Genomic DNA, 23,126 nt, shown 5'->3' with positions numbered 1-23,126 from the left:
CCCTTGAGCAGAGAAAGATGATATGTCAGGCAGAACCTCCTTGTCGGCCCATAGCATGTGGAGGGAAGCTTGTCTATGTTTGCTTAACGTTCTTCCTCTCCCATGAGAGACAAGAAGCCCCCTAAACACCTCAAGTGGGCAATTTCCGGTCTCTTCATGAAGGAAGAAGGAAACGAGCAGTGACTAACAACTTCAGGACAGACAGACTCGGAGAAGCCAGAGGTTGTCCTATGGAAGAACAGGTAGAGGGACCAGACTGGACACGTTGTGTAAATAGTTTAGTAAATTCTTTTGAGCCATGCAATCTAATGAGAACAACTAGAGCTTATTATTTACTGAAGGAAAGAGTAATAGAAGCTTAGCAACAAAGGGGATTCAGAAGTCTAAGATGAAGTGTAGGTAAGGACCACTCCTCACTTCCTCTGCATGCTGGGAACTCTGCTGAGACCATTTTCCCCACAGGAATCAGTTGTGTCCAGTCTCCTCATGGCCTGAGCGGCTTTGCCCTTGAGTAAGGTGATAAATCTTACTTCTCATTCCATGAGATCATCTGATACCCTAGAATGGTAACTGGCTTTTTATTTTTGGTCCAAAATTTTAATGTCACACAGGCTTGTAGTAACCTCTGTACATTTTCCACCCTGTCTTAACTTCCATTATTGTCTTTCAGTTTCAAATTTGAAATAGTTCATACCTTTTTATTGAGAAATTGTGAGTCTTGGAAATGATTACCCGTGATGTCTCCTTCTACCATTAGTATTAGAGAACTAAAGACTTTTGTTCTGTCTTGTAAAGAAGCAAGGAGAGTCTGCCAGTGGACAGTTATTAATACTCTAGTCTACAGACAGATTAGAGTGAATGCATCTTTGTGGGGCAATTTGAGACAAAGTGAAGCAATGTGTTTTACTGGGAGATGGGCAAATGGTTCTTAGAAATGAGAACCCCAGAATAGAAAGACTAGAGAGGCTTTAAAAGGGCCTGATGAGTGAGAAATTTGCATCACAGGACCCCATAAAAGCAGCTATTGATTAGCTTGAGAAAAGTGTGCCTTAAAACCATCATACTCAGTGTGCCATTGATCTTCAGAATGTCTCACCAGGCTACGGCTCAGCGCTTATCAAGGAATTTAACAATACCCCGAAGAAAGAAACACGCCGTTGGAAGAGCAGAGGACAGCAAGGCCCTGGAGGCCTCTCTTGATTTTCATATTTTCAAGATCTTCCAGCAGCTGTGGTGCTTTGATCTGCCACTACTGGGAGATTGGAGACCGAGGCTAAAATTCACTTCTAGCTGAGAAAAAAAGGCACTTTGACATGAATAAATAAGTAGCATGTTTATCTGTATCGATATCTGCCATGCCTTCTTGTGGGATCTGGGGAGACAATTAATGGTGGTAATGAAAACTCTTTAGAGATGACATGGCCCACCTGCCTAACCTGTCTGGCTCAAAGCTGGTGCTTTAAGCCGTGATTAACAGGTGCAGCAGCAGTGAAAAGAGAAAAAAGTAATGTCCATCTATCTGCCCTTCAGGAAATGGGCCGCAGGGGTACATAAGTTCTGTTGCTTATGTTTGTCAGTAGTGAGAGAGACAGATCAAATACCATATGCACATGTGTTATCATACACATGCAACATGGTGGGACTCCGTTAGGCTCCAGTTCGGGCCAGAGTGTGATCATGATATTATTCTTTTATTGCAGACAGATGAAATGGCTTGGCATTGCTTAGAAAGCACTAGAGAAATGGATTTCTATCTGAAGCAACTAATTACTCAGCTAAAATATTGTTCAAAATGCATTTTGCGAGTGTTACATATTATCCTCAAGAAACCATAAATGAGCTGCCACAAAGGAACAGTATCAGTTGACCCAAACTAGCTAGGCTTGACTTTCTAATTTGAAGCAACTTCTAGAAAGCTGATATTCAGAAAAGTGAGAGAAATTATGTTCCATACATTGACATAATAGGCTTTATTCCTCATATGAAGATAGGAGAGTATAAGTGCTTTAGCTCTAGAACTCAGTATTCAGCAAAGCTCTTTTGCCGTTGCTGCTGTATATTTGCTGTTCTGAGATTATAATTACAACATTTCTCCTTGCCATTCCTTACATTCAAGTTCTCCCCCATAACCCCAACACTGAAAACTTGTGTTTGATGATTGATATTGTGATGTTTTTTAGAAAGATTTTATGCAATTTATTGGTGACAGAAGCAGTGTGCAAAGACATGTACATTCACGTGCACTAGTGAGAAAGTGTGTGTCCTTGATGAACACCAGTGTGGTTGAGATCACAGGATGAATAATTGCCATGGCCCTAAATAACCTGTCATTGATCAAGTGAAGAATTAAGTCTAAAGAGTTAAGGGCAAACTTCTGTATTCTACCACGTGCATTCATAAGAAGCTGGTTCCACCTAATTCTTCTGTTTGTGAACTTCAAAAATAGCCGTTTGTGAAGGTACAACCAAATCCATCATGAGCCTCCTTCTTCCTGGTCCACTGTTGGAAGTAGGGACTGGCAGCTGATATTGGGGTTCTGGGTGCTAGCTTGCCTGTTCAAATCAGACAGATTAAGTAAAAGCTGAGCTGTAAGAAAAGAAACCGAATTGGGAGGTTCAGACAAATAAAAACGTAGCAGACATATAGTGAAAGGTACACAAGGGGAGAATGGAAGAACATATGTAGTCAAACACCTTCTACATTTGCCTGAATAATTTTAGATACCAATGAATATGCATATATATACATAAGTATGTAAAATATATGTATGTGTGTCTATATATGCATCTGTATACGTAAGCATATGTGTACATAAATTCTCGCTCTAGGACAAATCAGAGTATTCATTGTGTACCTGCTGCTGACCCCTACAGTCTCTAATGGATAATTCCAAAATCAGATCACACAGATGGCCCTAGTTGAATTCTGGGGGATACATAATAAAACAAAAACTAATGCTTATGGGAAAGAGATTTTTAAGGAAGAAGAGGATATGGCAGGGGTGAGAGGAATAAACAAGGATGGGTGAACACCAGAACACATTATACGTGTATGCGATTGTCAAAGAGCAAAATGTGTTAATAAATGGTACTGTTTTGTAAAGATTGTCCCCAACATGGCATACACAGAATCAATCTTAATATAGTTTATCAGACTGGAGGGAAGCTCAGTGTATCAATCATTTGATCTGCACGGTGAGTACTGGAGTTCAGATTCCACAGGACCTACCTGAAAGCTTGGCAGATGTGGCAGCCACCAGTAAGAGACAGGGGATCAGCGGCAAGCTGGCTGACTAGCCCAGGAATCCGTGAGGTCTAGGTTCATCAGGAGACTCTGCGTTAACAAAGCAGAAAGTGATTTTAAAAGATACTGGGAATCAACTGCAGGCTTACACACACACACACACACACACACATACACACACACACACACACACACACATGCACGCACGCATGCATGCACGCACGCACGCACGCACACACGCACGCACACCACACATGCCATGCCTTTACTGGGATAAAACTACAAATTTAGGATAATTTTGAAATGGTGATAGAGTTCATTTTTTATTTTTCACGTTTGCACATGGTCACACTGACATCTTTGGTTACAATTCACTGTTTGCACACGTGAACATTCTTATAACAACTTTTATAATCAGAAAAGGAAAGCATTTTAAAATTCAAAAAACCTCACTTACGCTGATCCTAAATCAAAACTTTACCTCATCTTTAGCCCTGGAACACACTGAGATGGGTGTTTTGGAATGTCATAAAATTAGAAGAATGCAGTGTATGTCATTATCAACTTCTCCACTTAGCTTAATTCTTCTGAAATCCATCCAATTTGCTGCACATATCGATTGTTTCATGTTAGTATTGGTGTAGGGACATGGTATTTGTTCTTGTGTTATTCATGGAAACTTGCATATTTCTAATTTTTAACCATTATTGATTGGGTAGCTATAAGCCTTTATGGATGAATTTCTACATGAACCAAAGTTCTCCTTTCTCTGAAATAAATACGTAGAAATGGGATGGCTAGATCAGGCCAAGAAATAGCAAATGCAGTTTTGCATTTCACATTAAAAAACTGCCAACATTTTCTTCAAAAAAAAAGCTGTACCAGTTTTCATCCTGCCAGAGCAAAGTGTGAAAATTACAGTAGCTCTCAACTTGCTAGCACCTGGCATGGTCTTTCTCATGTGTATGTATGCATTTATATGTGTTACATACATAATGGGTGCTTATTTATAATAGCCTTTATAACAGATTTTTAATAGCATACCATGATTGAAGTTTACATTTATTAATGGTTACTAATTTGGGGAATATTTATGTGCTTCCTTTCATCTGTGTATCTTTATTGTCCACTCAAATATCTTACCTATTATAATTGAGTTGTTTGTTTTAAGACTGTATTGTGAGAGCTTATTATTATGTCATAATCAAGGTTTTTGAGTGACATATAATTTGCACATGTTTTCTCTCAGTCTGTAGCTTATCTATTCATTTTCTTGACAACATAACTCACAGAACAAATGTTCAGTTTCAGTGTTTTGATGTTCAATTGCTCAATGCTTTCTTTATGGGTCATGCTGTAGGTCTCACATCTAAGACCATGACTAAGCTGAGCTTGGTAAATCTTATACCTACTTTCTTCCATAAATTTTCTAATTTTTATTTTAATTTTCAGTCAGTGATCCAGTCTTAGCCATTGTATGAGAAAGTGGTGTGTTACTCAGTCTTCTGTTGCTGCAACAAAATGCATGAGAAAGTCAAGTTAAAAGAGGGAAGACTGATTTGGGCTCATGATTATCAAGGTTTCATTTCATAATGCAGTTACTTTTGAGCCTGTAGTGTGGCAACACATTATGGCATTTGGGAGCATGTGATAGACAAGGCTATCCCCCCACACGACCCCTAAGAAACACAGAGAACAAGAAAGGAGGAGACTTGGTTTCAATATTCCCTTCAAGGACGTGTCTCCAATGACCTGACCTTCTTCTAGAACGCATCTCCTAAACATAACCACTTCCTGGTAGTGACCAAGTCTGGTGACCAAGCCTTCAGCATGTGTGACATTAGAGTGCACTTAAGATGACCCAAAACTTCACAGCCAGCTTTAGATTCATGTTCATGCTTTTTCTTTGTTCATTACTTTATTCTTTGACAGTTCCACACGTTACAATGCGTTTTGATCCTTCTTATGCTTGCTCCCGCCCCCCATTTTCCTCTCTCATTACCTATCCCACTTCCACTGAATTATTTTTGCTTCCCCAAAAGTTCAAAAGTTTCCTTCTCCTTTTATGTGCTTGGGGGACTTTGTTTTGCTTTTTTTTTTTCTTTTGTGACCCACTGTGATTAATTGAGATTGTTTGCATGAGCATGGGCCAGGAGCTATTTATTTACAGGAAGAAGGGCATCTCATCATTGGCTATACCACTAAGTTCTTTGGGAGATGAGTGAAGTCTTTTGAGCCCCTCTCTCATGCATGATGTAATGTTAATGGTCCCCTAGTTCTTCTTCATCTTCTTCTTTTCTGTTTTTTTTTTTTTTTTAAGAATTATGATTGTGTGATTATTTGGACACACTACAACTCCTCATTAAATTGCCTTTCACCTTTCTCAAAAATCAGTTGAACTAGGTGGTCTACCTCCACAGTCTATTTTCATCTATTTTATATGCCTTTGTCAAAACATAGCTGTCATGGTTATTATACCTTTGTAATAAGCCTTGAAGGTACACACTGAGAGTCTCCCAACATTAATCATGACCCAAATTGGTTTGGAACACTCCTTTGCCTTTCTATGTAAATTTAAAAAATAGTTTGCCTGTAACTGTGAGACATGCTATTAGGATTTTGTTTTATTTTGATTAAATGCACAAGTCAAACTAGAAAGAAGAGTTAATATCATTACTTTGGGCCATCTAATCAGTAAACATGAGACATCAAGTCAGTAATGAATTCTTTGATTTCTTTTATCAGCCTTCATGGTTTTCAACACACAGTTTTACAACTAATTATGGAGCATTCTGTAAATGTCAGTGAGATCCATTGGTTGATGATATTGTCAATCCAGATCTTTCTTCCTTTCCAGTTATGTATTACAGGGATAAATGGTGGAAATAGGCTCAATTTGGATTGCTCATTTCCCCTTCAATGATGTATTTTTGTTTGTTTGTTTGTTTGTTTTCTATTGTAAGATTACATACACTCAGGATTAGTATGGATTCCTAGTTCATTGACCTCTCATGATATGCAATTCCCTGTTTTTAACCCTTGGTAATTTTCTGTTCTGGAAGCCTTTGTCTGAAGTTATTATCATAATTCAAGCTACCTTGTAATTAGTGTTTGCATGGATGTCTTCTTGCATCCTTTTACATCCAAATTACTGATGTCATTATGTTTAAACTAGATTCTTACAAACAACATATAATTGCATTTTCCATTATCACAATCTCCTCTAATTGACATGTAGACCATTAGCATGTACTTCAGTTGACACGCCTGGATTTAGTACCATCATTTTTACTTCCTTTTGGTTTTCAGCCGCCTATTCCCCCATATCTGATTCCTGTAGATTAATTGAATAATTTTGTTTATACATTTCAATTTATCCATTGAATATTAAAATATTTCTCCTATTGGTTTTTAATTTTTATCTACAGATTAAAATAAAAAGGCTGATCTTTAGATAGTATGGCTAGAATTAACATTGTATCATTTCTCCACAAAGAAGTTATTTTTTCCTTCCTCCTGTATGAGATATATATACATAGAGAGAGAGAGAGAGAGATACCACCTCTATGTACTGAAACCCTAGTTATACAATGCTGGCCACATTGTTATAACTTTTGATTTCAACTATCCTTGAAATTTAAAACATGATATTAAAAAAGCAGTATATTGTATTATCCAGATATCATTCATCTCTCTTGTTCTTCCTGTGTTACTGGCATTCCAAATTTCATACTGATATTTTTCTTCCCTTAGAAGAACAATATTCCTTTAGAACAGGTCTGCCAAGGATGTATGTTCTTAGTTTTCCTTCTTCTGAGACAATCTATCTGTATTTCAATTTATTCCTAAGTATATATTTATTTTGCTAGATTTAGATTTCTCGATGCTTTCCTTTTAGAATTTAAACAATGCCACTACATTGTGTCCTGGCTTCCATAGTTTCTGGTGAGAGAACTACTGACATTTGAATAATTCTTTCTCTAAATATAATTGAACATTTCTTCTCTGGTTGTTTTTAAGATTTTTTTTTCCTTCATTTTTAATAGTCGAATTAAAGTGTGTCTGGGTGTAGAACTCTTTGAATTTGTCATGCTGGGAACTTATGAGTTTCCTAAATCTTAACATTATTTCTTGTTAAATTTATAATAAATTGAGTCATTTTTATTACTATTACAATTATTGTAATATTATTATTTACATCTCAACCACAATTGCAATTTCCACTCCTTCCTCTCATCCCAGCTCCTTCTCCCACCTTCCCTCAGCCCCACCCCCACCAACATCCATTCTTCCTCTGTATCTATTTAGAAAAGGGCAGGCCTCCCATAGATGTCAACCAAACATGGCATATCAAATTGCAGCAAGACTAAGCACCTCCACTATATTAAGGCTCGACAAGGCAACCCAGTATGAGGAATAGGGTCCCAAAAGCTGACTAAAGAGTCAGAGACAGTCCTGCAAGAAAACCAAGCTACACAACTGTGATATAGACGCAGAGGGCATAGGTCAGTACCATGCAGGCTTCCTGGTTTTCAGCTCAGTCTCTGTGAGCCCAGGTTAGTTGATTCTTTGGGTTTTCTTCTGATGCCCTTGACTCCTCCTCCCCATCTTCTGCAGGATTCCCTGAGCTCTGCCTAATGTTTGACTGTGGGTCTCTGCATCTGTTTGCATCTGTTTCTATCAATTGCTGAATGAAGCCTCTCTGATGACAATTGGGCTAGGAACCAACCTATGAGTATAGCTGAATATCATTAGGCATCATTATATTGACTTTTTCTTTTTTGCCAGGCCTGTTTGATTCTATTCTGGGTCTCTGGGCTATCCAGCCACTGGGTCCTGGTGCTCCAGGCAGTGTCATGGGTGGGCTCCATCTCGTACCACGAGTCTCAGGCTGGAGTAGTCATTGGATGGACACTTCTACAATTTTTTTTTGACATCTTTACCCCAGCACATCTTGTAGGCAGAACAAATTGTAGGTTGAAGGTTATGTGACTGGGTTGTTGTCCCAATCCCTCCACTGGAAGTCTTTCCTGGTTACAGGAGATGGCCAGTTCAGGCTACATATCCCCTGTTGCTAGGAGTCTTAGCTTGGATCATCCTTGTAGATTCTTGGGAGGTAATTACTCTGTGTTTGGGTGAAATGTTCTGTAGATATCTTTTAGGTCCATTTAGTTCATAATGACTGTTAACTCCATTATTTCTCTGCTTAGTTTATGTCTGAGAGTGGGGTGTTGAAGTCTCCCACTATCAATGTGTGAGGGTCAATGTGTGATTTAAGCTTTAGTAATGTTTCTTTTACAAATGTGGGTGCTGTTGTATTTGGGGCATAGATGTTGAGAATTAAAAGATCATCTTGGAGATATTTTTTTCTTTAATAAGTGTGAGGTGTCCTTCCCCATCTCTTTTGATTAATTTTGGTTTGAAGTCTATTTTGTTAGATATTAGGATAGCTACACCAGCTTGCTTATTAGGGCCATTTGCTTGGAAAATATTTTTCCAACCTTTCACTCTGTGGTGATGTCTGTCTTTGATGTTGAGCATGTTTCTTTCGTGCAGCAGAAAGGTCTTGTTTTCACATCCATTCTGTTAGCCTGTGTCTTTTTATTAGGGAATTGAGTCCATTGATATTCAGAGATACCAATGATTGTTAATTCCTGTTATTTTATTATAGTTGTTGTTTTGTGGTGTGTGTGTGTGTGTGTGTGTGTGTGTGTGTGTGTGTGTGTGTGCTTTCCTTCTTTGGGTTATGCTGGTGTGAGCTATTTAGTGGCTGTGTTTTCATGGGTGTAGTTAACTTCCTTGGGTTGGAGTTTTCCTTCTAATAGCCTTGTAGATCTGAATTTGTGGATAGATATTGTTTAAATTTGACTTTATCATGGAATATCTTGTTTTCTCCATCCATGGTAAATGAAAGCTTTGCTGCATATAGCAGTCTGGACTGGCATCTGTGGTCTCTTTGAGTCTGCAGCTCATCTGCCTAAGCCCTTCTTGCCTTTAGAGTCTCCATATATAAGTCGGGTATAATTCTGATAGGTCTGCCTTTATGTGTTATTTGGCCTTTTTCTCTTAGTGTTTTGGTTTTTATGTGGTGAGGGAACTCTCTTTTCTGGTCCAATCTATTTGGCGTCCTGTAAGCTTCTTGTACCTTTATAGATATCTCCTTCTTTAGGCTAGGAAATTTTTCTTCCATGATTTTGTTAAAAATAATTTCTAGGCCTTTGAGCTGAGAATCTTCTTCTCCTATACTATTATTCATAAGTTTGGTCTTTTCATAGTATCCCAGATTTCCTAGATGTTTTCTGTCAGGAAGTTTTTAGATTTAACATTTTATTTGACCAATGTATCTATTCTTCTCTTGTGTGTTCAATGCCTGAGATTCTCTTCCATCTCTTGTATTCTGTTGGTGATGCTTGCGTCTGTAGTTCCTGTCCACTTAACCTAGATTTTTCCATTTCCAGAATTCCCTCAGTTTGTATTTTCATTATTGCTCCTATTTCCATTTTCAAGTCTTGAGCAATTTTCTTCATTTCCTTCAACTGCTTGTTTTGTTTCTTGGCTTTCTTGGCCTTCCTCTTTAAGGATCTCTGTCATGGTCATGACGTTGGTTTTTAGGGTCATTTTCTTGCGTTTCAGCTTTGTTAGAACAGTCAGAGCTTGCTGTCGTGGTGCGGCTGGGCTCTAGTGGTAACATACTGCCCTGGCTGTTGTTGATTGTGTTCTTACACTGATGTTTAAGCAACTGGATTTAGTGTGAATATAGGTCTAGGTGCCCATTTCTGGGTTTGTGTTTGTCAGATGGGTGTTTTCTTCCTTGTTTTCTGTTTCCTCTCTGGTCTTCTGGCTCGAGTGGACTGTGATTGAGCAGAGGGTCTCTGCCTGAGTATGGAGCTGGACGGCCTCTGGTTCAGCTAAGGTTGCTGCCCAAGTTGGAGGCTGGAGTTTTGATGATATGCATGGCCTCTGATCTGACCAGGGGTCCTCTGAGGTTCGGGATCTTAGCCTGGCTTCTGGTGTCGTAGGAGGCTTCTGCCTGGTATTCAGGGAGCTGACCTGGTCTCCCGGGTTCTGGATGCTGGTCTCTGGTAGAGTGGGAGGCTTCTGCAGAGGTATAGGCTGGGATGTGGTCACAAGGAGAGGAAGGGCATTTAAGGTTATACTGGACTGGAACAGGTGGGACAGGGGTTGTGTGGTGTGGTGGCTTACCTGGTTTTCAGGATGTTGGCCTGGCTTTGGATGGGGTTGGAGGCTTCTTGGGTTCAAGGAACTGGCCTGGCCCCTGGTGCAATAGGAGAGTCATTGTTTCTTTTATGATTTTTTATCTTTTATCTTTTTCCTTGAGGGATTTTGAGACATCTTGTGGTTCTTTACATATTGTAGGATTTATCATTGGGTTCTAAAGATTTTAAATACTGCATTATAAGACTCTGTGGAGACTCTTGATATTTTAAAAAATCATTTAACAGGCAAATTACCTTATTATGTATAGGCTAAATGTTGCTATGCACCACTTGCAAGTTATGATTGTAGTATCAGATCATTTTTAACATCTGCAATAGATTTGCATCTGTCACATCTGTAGGTCTCCTCATGACCAATCTTGGATGTGGCAGTTGCCTATCTGATACTTCTCTCAAATCTTCTGATATTTTAATATTCCCTGGATTCAGATATGTTCATACATTGTTTGGTGGTGATTCCAGAGTTAATATATAGCTGTACTGGACTGCTTTTTCTGGATCTTTTCTCTGTAGCCCCACCTCCTTCATACTTTCTTGCTCACAAGAGTTCCCTTGGATACCTACTAGGTGAGAAACTCAGGACTGAGTTCACTGTCACATAGTTCCCCAAAATGCCTCTGGTTTGGGTCCAAGAAACAAAATAAGCATACCTTTTTATGTTCTTAAGATGGTAATTCTTTAGTTAGAAGAAAGATTTCTCACTCAGGTGTCTGGCTCCCATCAAAACCTTGGCATTTGCTGAATGCTCAGGCAGATGAGACCAACAATGGCAACAACAATTACATCTTCTCTCTACTCTGTTCCACAAGGACCACCTCTCCCACTGCTCTATAAGAGAATATTCTGCTTGTCTAGGTGATCGAGGCTGCTATGAGTACCAGTGAAGAAGAAACAGGAGGTAAAAATACACTAGGAACTGATAGTCTGCTGGGTTCTGTTTTTCATTTCCAGCTCTAATGTCATTAACTTTTCAGAATTGTTGTGTAGTTTTTCCGTGTATTCTGTCTTATGTTTGTGGTTACATTTAATAAGAGACTGGGAAGAGTCTATTAAACCCATCTTAATTAGGAGCAAGCCCTCAAAGCTGTGTTATGTTTTACAACTAGGTACAACTTTAACTAGATCAGACAGAGTTTAAATGAGAGAACCCAGAGTGTACAAATGGTTGTGGGTGCAAATCCTAAAGAAAAGAAGAAAAGCAATGAGCTGTGTAGGGAATTCTAAGTTGAAACTCTGCATATTTGGGTTATTTCATATTTTTTAAAGTGTCATTCTGAACTGAGGAAACATTAATGTCCCCAGAGGTAAGCTCTGCTGATGACCATCTTTTATGATTCATTGTTTGGACAGCTTTTTTGTCTGTACAGTAACTTCATAATAGAACATTAAAGCCACATGCACATGCACATTCAGACACCCTTCTCCTATACCATGTCTTCTTAAAAATGCCCTTCAACTGAAGAATGGATAAACAAAATGTGGTACATATACACAATGGAGTACTACTCAGCAGAGAAAAACAATGACATCATGAGGTTTGCAGGCAAATGGATGGATCTAGAAAAAATCATCCTGAGTGAGGCAACCCAGACTCAGAAAGACAAACATGGTATGTACTCACTCATAGGAGGATACTAGATGTGGAACAAGGATGACTGGACTGCTACTCACATCACCAGGGAGGCTACCTGGAAAACAGGACCCCAAGAAAGACATGGGGATCGCCCAGTGATGGAGAAATTGATGAGATCTACATGAACAGCCTGGACATGAGTGGGGGTAATGAAGGGCAAGGGTTGAGGGAAAGAGAGCTTGGGGGAGCAGGAGATCCCAGCTGGATCAAGAACACAGAGGGAGAACAAGGAATAGGAGACCATGGTAAATGAAGACCACATGAGAACAGGAAGAAGCAAAGTGCTAGAGAGGCCCACAGAAATCCACAAAGATACCCCCACAACAGACTGTTGGCAATGGTCGAGAGACAGCCCGAACTGACCTACTCTGGTGATGGGATGGCCAAACATCCTAATTGTCGTGTTAGAAACCCCATCCAATGACTGATCTGGATGCAGAGATCCACGGCTAGGCTCTGGGTGGAGCTCTGGGAGTCCAGTTATCAAGAAAGAGGAGGGTTTATATGAGCGAGAATTGTAGAGACCAAGGTTGGATAAAGCACAGGGACAAATAGCCAAATGAATGGAAACACATGAACTATGAACCAATGGCTGAGGGGCCCCCAACTGGATCAGGCCCTCTGAATGGGTGAGATAGTTGATTGGCTTGATCTGTTTGGGAGGCATCCAGGCAGTGGGACAGGGTCCTGTGCTCAGTGCATGAGTTGGCTGTTTGAAACCTGGGGCTTATGCAGGCACGCTTGGCTCAGCCTGGGAGGAGGGGACTGGACCTGCCTGGACTGAATCTACCAGGTTGATCTCAGTCCTTGGGGGAGGCTTTGCCCTGGAGGAGGTGGGAATGGTGGGTAGGCTGGGGGGAAGGGGAGGGGGCAGGAGGGGGGAGAATAAGGGAATTCGTGGCTGATATGTAAAACTGAATTGTATTGTAAAATAAAATAAAATTTAAAAAAATGTTCCACACACAATTTCTTTTTGCCTAAGAATTTTTTTCAACCTCAGGTATATATTTGTATAAAATAGATGTGCAAATAAACACTTTAGTAATGATAAATCATAAAGAAATTTATTTTCAAACACTTCTTTTGTAGACATAAATTTTTAGCACTTAATAAATATGAAAGCAAATTTGTATACAAATAGATGTCTGTGCTTATTTACTTTTACATAAAGAATCATCTTGGCTGAAAATTGGACCCTATGGATGACAAGCCTTTCCAGTTTTTCAGAGTTGATCAATATTTTGATTTTGAAATTGTCAATTCTGAGAATGTTGCCTCAAATAAATAATTAGTACAAAACTGCAGAGATGTGTTTAGGGCTATGTTTCAGAAATTTGAAAATTATGTTCAAATCCTAAGCCAAAATTCACTTAATTTCTTTAATAAAACTCAAGAAACTTAAATAGCAATTAAAAATCCTTCCACACAATACAACCCATGGTATGCTATCTGACAATCACAGCCCAAAGAATGGCAACAGAAATGTATTCAAAGTATTTGTTTTCTCTGTTAACATTACACCAAGTGCAGTCCTCACTTCACCCTTCATCAAGAAAATTTCTCTTTGCAACAGACGGAAACCACTACAGAAAACGACAATCAATCAAAAAGCAAAGCTGTGGAGCTCAGTCCATATATATATATATATATATATATATATATATATATATATATATATATATATATACATATATATATATACACATATAAAGCACAAGTCTGCTTCTAAGGCTCAGGGAACATCACCAAAGAAGAGAAAGACTGTAAGAATCAGAGGACCAGGGACTCTTCTTTGAAATTGTGTCTCCTAATAATATTAAGAGCTAGCCCTAGAAAGTCTCACTAACATGGCTGCCCAAAGGATGACATGCCAAACTGGATGGGGAAAAACCCATGAGGCCTCAACCCTACACAAAGAACTATAGGCAGCTGAGGAAAGCAAAGAGGTAGGTGCTCATCCTCAGGGAAGTGCTAATCAATTGGTCATCCAGTGCCAAATGATCAGCCCTGAAAACATACATACCAGAAACATTACGTGAACTGAATGGGCTATATTTGGGAATACATGTGTATGTACATAAACACATACATATATACATGCAATTACAATTAGTGGAAAAAGAGACCATAAATTTGAAGGCGATGGAGAGAGGTACATGGAAGGGTTTGGAAGGAGAAAGGGGAAAGAAGTAATGTAATTATAAGACAGAGAGAGAGAGAGAGAGAGAGGAGAGAGAGAGAGAGAGAGAGAGAGAGAGAGAGAGAGAGAGAGAGAGAGAGAGAGAGAATGCTACGAGTGATATCCTTACTGGTCACTGTCAATCATGAATCACTTTGTCCAGAGGTGTTCCTTCCTCTCTGCTTCTGACTCTTATTAGACGCAGTCCAAGGAGGCTTCTTCTTCCTTCAGCTCTTTCTAGCATCAAGCCCCAAGTTTGGCAATGGGGAGGAGTAAAATAGATTCTGCTTAGGTTGAGAGATGCCTCCCTCATGCAGCAGCAAGAACTTCCTCAAATTCCTTGAAGCTCTCAGAACTCCTTTGTCATTAGGATGCTTCTTTGTGCTGTGCTTGTTTCTGCCCTTCTGCCCTGTGGTCTTTGGTGCATGCCAATTCTCTCTCCTTCTTCATCTATAACAACTATTTAGTGACTGTCTGTGTTGTGCAGGGTGAGATGTGAAAATACACACTGTGTAATTACTACATACCTAACTTTTGGCTGCAGCAGATTCCTTGATTGGTTGTTCCTGGTCTCTGTGAGCCTAGATGAAACCTTCCATACACAGGTGGTTGATTTCAAGCCATCAGACATGAAACAAGAGTGAACTATGCCAAACTATAGAAAGCAAAGATGTATATAATCCGGGAAAATAACAGCCTTTCTAAATCTCATGTAAGAAGCATTAGTGATTACAACCTGGTAGAACAAAAGACACACACAACTTTAGCCTGAAAATATAGTCCTGTCCAGATCTTCTCTTTGGTCCTATTGCACTTCTCATTGACATTTTGTCCCTAATAACTGCTTTAATTTAATGGGGACTTATAGGTCTATGTTAAGAGATCTATCAGTTTTCAGTGATGTAAGGACTTTACAAGGACTAATGTAAGCATAATTATTTCTTATACCTTTATTATTTTAATATATAGATAGTTTAGACAAATGGGTTGCAGATATAGTAATATATATTCCATTATATGAATATAATCATCTTTTGTGGAGAAAGAACTTAGATACTGGTTCCTGGGGACTTTGCTGTCATTGTGGAAAGGGGTTGCCCACAGTTTCACAAGACTTAAACTAGTGTTCACACACATGAGCTACAAAAAAGAAACATACTTTGATCCTGCATTTGAAACTCGAATGGAGGCTTGGATAGTTCCTTGGGAGTTCACAGGCCTGGCCCATTTTGATATTGCAAAAGAAACTAAAATTTAAATTGGCAGTGTGTGGCACTCCAGGCTGTACTTCGGGACACTTCCTGGTTCGTCACAGTCTTCAACTTAGCTGCAGTTGTCCTTGGCAGTTGCTGATCCCAGTAGTCCCTCACCCACCAGAATCCAAGAAGAACCTGTGAAATAGTCTGTTGCTTGCCAGCAGACAGAACCTGAGAAGCTAGGGTGTTGACTTGGGTCCATATGTGTGCAGATTTCTGGCTGAGAGGAAATTTTACACCCTGTGCTTTGGCCTGGAGAGAGAGGCCAAAGTGGTCCATGTCCACTTTCCCAGAGAGAAAGAGAGCTATTTACCTTGGGCATAAATTATTTCAGGTGCAGCAAGGGCACCTTTCTCTATCCAAGCTGGCACAGTGCTTTGTTTATCTGGAAAAATTTTGCTCAGTGGCAGCATGCAGTTGGACTGAGAAATTCTTGATTCTGCACCACCATGCCTCTTGTAATGTGAAACTTGTGGTGACATATGCTTATTAATCTTAGTTAAAAGACACCTGCCCAGATGGTTTATACCTGGGAACATTCCCCGTCATCAATCCTTCTCTAATCAGCTAGTGCTCTTCCCTCTCGGCAACACACCAATTTGTTGAGCAGACCAAAAGCTGCTTCACCTTGATCATGTGTGATTCATGCCATGGATGGGAATGAAACACGTGCTTAGCCCTGAGCAATCAATGCACTTGTGTCCTGCTAACACACTGTGACCCTTGACCTTCAGTTGAAAGAATGAAGTACCCATTGGTCTTCTCGTTAGGGTTTCCAAATAGGGTCCTGAGGTGCCCTCTAGTTCTCTGTCCCAGGTTGTGCTGAGAACAGCTGCACACAGCAGGATTCTAATCACACCTCCAAGAGCTGGGACTGACAGGGGAATGGAAGTGGGTGCCGGGCTGTGATTGGAGAGCCTCTCCTACCACTCTAGTGTGTATTAGCATTGCTTCCTGAAAAACCCAGAGTATTTGTTGCTTGCCACAGGGGCTAGACTTCTATAAACAGAAACATTATTCTAGGGTGAAATTAGCCAAGGTATTAAAATGATAAATGCAAAGTGGAGCAGACTTGGTAGTTGGGAAACAGAGAATACGCAGCAATGATCTGTGAAATACGAAGCAGTCCAGAGCATTACAGAGGGCGAGCTGTGAGGCCACCAGTGGTGACATGATATTTCCCGCATCTCTTTATGTCAAAAGGGGATTTACTGTGTTTTTACCTCATGCTTCTTTCTGGCTTGTAGGTCTGAGGATCGTAGTGTGTGCCTTGATAATTTAAACAACCATCACTAGCTAGTGTACATTTGATGTCTAATTAAGTCTCTTGTACTGCAGAATCACAAGCATGCTCCATCATCCGGGATCTTTAGAGCCTGCTACCCAACCAAAAGGCAAAGATGTATAAATCTGCAATCAATTCTCAAAAGGCTAGAATGCTAGGAATTCATTTCCACTGTGATGCCCTGGGACATGTAGGCTGGTTTTAAATGATCCCTCAGGCCTAAGGGTCATCTAGCCAATATGATAGTATTTAAAAATAATAATGCATTTCATTTTTGTTTAGTCCTCTTTGCACAAATATTTTCTTATTGACTAAACACTGTGATGTGCTGAGGAAAACTAGAATTACTGAGGAAGATTTTAGGCATGGATTTCCTTCTGTTTCTGATTTTTCATTTATGACAGCTTTCAAGCTCCTGTGAAAAAACAGCGGAGGGTCACCGGCTTTTTGCTTCTGGAGAGTAAGACACATTGTGTCACCCTTCCCATGTCAGCTCCTCTATTCCAATCTCTGATCAGAGATTAAAGAGAAAAGATGTAGATTTTCATTTTTTATATAAAAAGCTCAATTCCTGAATTTGTAATTAGGCATTCATGTCCTATGTGTGTGCAAAAAAAAAAAATCTTATAAGTATGTGCAGATTAGAATTCTAGAAAACTATGTCATAAAAGCTAGTAGGATCTGATTCAAGTTTATAGTCTCTAAAAGAAACCAGACATTTTTTAATAATGATTCTTTCCAAAGTTTAGATTTCCTGAATATTTATGGCAAATTTTCTCAAAGGATGCCTTTTAAAATATCTCTACATTACTTCAGTGCTATAAAAACAAAAATGAAGCTTCTATCTGACAAATTACTTTGCCTGCAAATAAGATACGTGACCAAATATATGGGGTCTTTTCTTCCTTATGTTAGAGACTGATAATCGGATCTAGATTCTGGCAATCAGGTGTTGACTTTTGATAAGAATCTGAAATGTCAAGAAAGGATGCTGGCTGCTCCATAGCAAATTTTGGTCACTATCCCACCCTCTGAAACGAAAACCTGAGCCAGTAGGAAGGGTTTCAGCCCTCCATGCCTGATTTGCTGCTTAAGGTCATGGGACAAAACGTGAAGCAGAGATGGCTTTTCAACCAGCTGTGTGCTTCGGTTCCGGCTGACTGGCAGTACAAAGAAAATGTGTCAGTCATGAATATTAAGTGTCTTTCTAGCATTTTCTTCCAGATGGAAGCAACATGCACATTGTATTGAAGCTTCTTCCGGTGAGTGAGTTTTCTTATTTATATTTTGGCAAATCATATTGCCTTTCATCTGTGATTTCCACCGTCATACCCTACTGAGGAGTTTCTTTGAAAAACATGTTCACCTTAGTTTCTTTCAAAATTCTTCACGCCTCACCCCACCCCACACTATGTGTAGCAAAGTCTTGCCACCACAAACTCCTTCATTATCTCTCAAGCCCTTTACACTTTTAGTAACTGTCAATACATGTCACAGGCCCATGTTCTTAACCCACTGATAACAGAAGTACCTGACTACATCATCATAGCATTATAAAAATTCTAATGATCAAATTTTAACATCTATTTTGATGTATTTTTTCTGGGTACTATGAATATGCTTGCTGTCCATAAAGGTCCTTAATCCCTCTACTAGTTCTGTGAGCTAAACAAGATTTTTTTTTAATATTTTTTGCTTTTTATTTGTCTGTGTGTGTGTGTGTGTGTGTGTGTGTGTGTGTGTGTACTACATATGTACACTTGCAGAGGCCATAAGGGGCCATCTGATCCCCTAGCACTCTAGTCTCTAGTCACAAGCCATTGTGAGCTACCAGAAGTAAGTGCTAGATCCAAGCTCAGATCTTCAGGGATAAACCACTAAGCCATCTCTCTGTCCCCAAACCTGTTTATTCCCATTGTATGCATGAGGAGATTGAAGGCATGAGAGGTCAAGGAGCTTCCCCAAGGTGGCACAGCAAAGAGTGGCAGAAGCTGGATTTGAAAGCTGCTCTTCCTCAGTCCTCAGTTCATCCTCGTAGTTGCTAAGCTACCAAAACTGCATTACTGTGGTGACTTTGTTACTCTTTCATTAAAACACCTTTGAATTTTTCAAACAAAAATACAATAAAAGTGTAACTATAAAGAATTTGTGTAAAAGTTATACTTGTATTCATTCAATTTCCTGGCTTTTTTTTTTTAATTATTCCCAGCCTTGTCCCCCGAGAGCCTGAGGAGAAGCTCATCTAAAGGAAAAGGCTTCAGGTTGGGAGACCAGTTTTCACTGAAGAACTTTATCTTTTTTTTTTGTTTTTGTTTTTGTTTTTTTTCGAGACAGGGTTTCTCTGTGTAGCTTTGCGCCTTTCCTGGGACTCACTTGGTAGCCCAGGCTGGCCTCGAACTCACAGAGATCCGCCTGGCTCTGCCTCCCGAGTGCTGGGATTAAAGGCGTGCGCCACCACCGCCCGGCGAACTTTATCTTTCTACCCTCATCCCATGGCAACAAACACCCTTTGTGCAATCCCAGCAAATGGCAGGAAGCCAATTTCTGGAGGGGCTGCTTCTTGGTGGTATTGAAGCAGAGTTATCTAACACATGGGTCATCAATGCAAGTCCAGCTGTGGTCTGTTCCCTGGCATATCTGTAGACTCGTGATCTTTGGAAGGAAAAGAGCACCATAAAGTAAAATTGCCATTAAGGTTATCCTTGCTGTGACCATTAATACTGACAAATCTGCTCCCTCTCATTTCTCACCTTTCAGAAGCAGATCCCATATATTTTAAACAGCAGTCAACACATATAATTCATCCAGCATTTACTCAGCCTTTAGTTTGTCTAAGTCAATCACTGAAAATGAAATCTTGACTTTTGATTGGCTACTGGCCCTTATTTGAAAGAGAAGAAACTTTATATATGAAGGTTTCAGGCCTTGTCATATTTTCCTTTTTTGTGTGACATTGATAAGCAGATCTTAGCAAAACTTCAGATGCAAAAGACATTTTTTTAAGTAAACAGTACTGGCATTTTCTTTGAATGCTATGACAATAAACCAATAATTCACAGAATCACTAGGCACCTAGACTTCTAAACAGTAGTTCAGACTACTGCCATAAAGAACCAATGTGGTGAAGTTTCTAAGGTTGACTTCTTAACAAGAGAACAAATTTGTCCCATGTCAGTGCTGATTGGCTGAGATGATGTGCAATGTCAGTGCTGATTGGCTGAGATGTTGTGCCATGTCAGTGCTGATTGGCTGAGATGATGTGTGCAATGTCAGTGCTGGTTGACTGAGATGTGATTTAGTTGACTGATGGGGAAGTAATATCAGACTTAATGGGTCTAAGACTTTGGACTTGAATTCATCAAGTTTTGGGTTTCTTAATAATGAGAAAGAAGTCATAACAGTTCAAACAGTTTTAGCCAAGAACAGGAGTGACATACAGAAGGAGAAAGATACCTGTCTCAGTAATTATCCAAGAGGTTGGCTACCTCCTGATTTTCTTCCATTGTTATTATGTCTACCTGAATCATTGTAGAAGGACAGCCAAGTGGACAGGCATTCCTTTTGGGGGCTCTATTAGTCAGACAATAACACAATGCATATTATTTGTTAACTCTACAAATAGAGGTGTGCCTTTCATTGGTTGAGGACTGACTACAACTGACTAAACATCAAACTAGGCAAATCAATAGGCTGAGGACATCTGCAACCTTTCACAGACTTCATGATTTTAAAAATCCATTTATGAGTTGGAGACGATTGGCCCTCCAAGGGAAGACACTCAGAGACAGATCCAGTTGGATGAGCCTTTTAATTATATTTATTGACCCTTCAGCTGGAAGTCACCCAGGTCCCAGGAGAAGATGTGCAAGGGAGATTTTTGGCTCCACTTTTAATGGAAGGAGAGTGCTGCAGGGGAAAACAGGAAGACCAGATGTTTGCAAGACCATAGAGTATATGGTTGTGCTGACACAGGGAACATCTCATGACAGCACTGTCCTAGTAAGTGTGATCCTGCTCAGAGTCCTCAGCTAAGCACTTTGTTGCTACACTGGCAAGCTGTAATCCCCTGGAATGATCTTGCCTGAGATGAGAAAAAAGGCTGCAAGAATAAACAATTTGGTTAATTGAGTTTGAAAGATAGAATTGCAATAAGGGACCAGTAAAAAGTGCAATAAGAAGGACATTTAAAAATTCTAATAAACCTCAAAGAGATAGTGGGTTTAGAGCCCTACAAACAACAACAGCAAAGGGCTGTGATGTCATAGCACATTAGCTGGGAGCCTGCTTCAGAACGTGGTTGTGGGAAACAACTTCAAGTGCCTTTCAGAAAGTTGTGTTTCCACAGCTTCAATATTTCACCATTATCTTTAGTTAAAGGGTAACTTAGAATTCCTGTGCACTTTTTAAGCATTTACTGGGCATAGTGACCCTAAGGAAGTCACTTAATTCTTTGAACCGTGGTGTTCTCATTCACTGTAAGATGAAAATTCTAACATCCACCTTTATGGTTAAGAAAGGATGAGAGAGAAGGGAGGAGAGGAGAAAGAGAGGACAGGAGAGAAAGAAGAGAGAGAGGAGAGAAAGGAGGGAGGGAGAAAAGGAAGGTGGGTTAGCTTGCTTGGGCTGCTGTGACAGTCTTAGGAAAGAAGGCTTAAAGGAAATGTCTGTGTAAATATTACATTTATGGAGGCTAAAAGATGATGAAGGCCTCAGTAGGTTTAGTTCTTTCTGGAATTTCTCTTCTTACTTTATAAACAGACACTTACTCACTGTGTCTTCATAGGGTCCTCTCATCTTGCACAGTTTTCTCTGGTGTCTCTTGTGGGTCCATTTGCTCCTCTGAGAAGGACACACAAGAGATTAGATTGGTGTCCACAGGGACAGCTTCACATTAATTGAGTCAGATTTTTAAACCATCTCTAACACAGTAACTTCCTAATGTGCTAAGAATTAAACCTCAAAAATGTGAATTTTTGAAGGACATAGTTGAGTTCCTAACACTGTGTATTTGCACATGTAGTGTATGTATGAGCATAAGGAGGAAAAATATTATAGTTCAGAACTATTGTTCATAGAAGATACTAAATGAATAATAATCCTTTTTCCTTTCTGGGGCATTATTGTTGCTGCTGTTTTTGGCATACTATTTGATTTTCATATCATAAATCTAACATTAAAATATTATTTAATAATTTGTATACAAGTGGAAAAAGGATAGTGACGACAAGACCAAATGTGTGCCCTGTATGCTATGATGTATATCAGATATGAGCAGGGTGGAAACCTCAAGTCTTCTAAGCCTATACTGTTTTCTTTCTATTGGGTTACCACCAACTATTTCAAAAGTGATCATAGAATTGATTTTCTTATTAAGTCAGTGATTGTTGTGTCCCAAAGTGTTTGTACTACAATGAGTCTAGAGAAGCTGCCCATTCAGGGCTCACTGGACAATCAGAGTGTCCTCTAATTACAGATAAATTCTATTCTATTCTGTGCTTTTATCTAAGAACCAATAATTTGAAATCCACAAGGAAAATGTACAAGAATATTTGCTTCATTTGGGAAATTCATTTTTGATTTTTTTTTGTCATATTGTCTAGGATAGCAACCCACAGATAGAAATCCACCTATTTTCTCGACAGTAAGTCTATCAATATACCTGTGTCTGTCTGCACCCTCCCTTCACCCCATATTGGGATAATGAGTAACATTTTCTGAACATTATCAAAGGTCAAATATCACATTATTATCTCCATTCTCAAGGACCATTTTCCTGCCACCACCTTGCTTCTCTCTGACATGTCAGCTTCTCCCTTTCTTGTATCATTTGCATTAGCGCACAGGCACATTTTTTCATCTCCTGAAGAGAAGGAAAATAACCTCGGGCTTAGAGGTTCTCATCATTGCCCTATTTCTTTTTATCGTGATTTAAAGATAATCAAAATATAAAATGGGTGTATAGCTATTATCCTCAGTCTCTCAACCTCATTTACACCTTAACACAATCCAATCATGTTTTCATCTTCTTTCTTCACCGAAAGGAAGATGTTCTTACATTAAGTTTCAGTAGCAGTGTTACACATGGCTTTCAACTCCAGATCCATGATCTCTCTCTTCTCTTGGCTTCTGGGTCAGCACATTCAATTTGTTCTTCTCTACCTTCATCCCAGGCCACTCCATCTGTCCTTGTTTGATCTTTCTCTGATAATCTCAATGATACCATATATGGAAGAGACCTCAGAGGTCTGAGAAAAATACTAATACTTTTGCGCTTAATTATAGATCAGGTATG

The 23,126-nt window shown here is 39.5% G+C and overlaps 1 protein-coding gene across 1 annotated transcript in view; it reads left to right on the top strand.

Moving 5' to 3' along the window:
• Nucleotides 1-23,126, top strand: part of Hs6st3 (heparan sulfate 6-O-sulfotransferase 3) — a 714,213-nt gene that overhangs the window by 659,095 nt on the left and 31,992 nt on the right. The gene's annotated exons all lie outside the window — the stretch shown is intronic.

This window comes from Peromyscus eremicus, chromosome 9, assembly GCF_949786415.1.
Source record: "Peromyscus eremicus chromosome 9, PerEre_H2_v1, whole genome shotgun sequence".
NCBI lineage: Eukaryota > Metazoa > Chordata > Mammalia > Rodentia > Cricetidae > Peromyscus > Peromyscus eremicus.
Note: the sequence above shows the minus strand (reverse complement) of the source record. Positions and strands in the feature narration are given on the sequence as shown.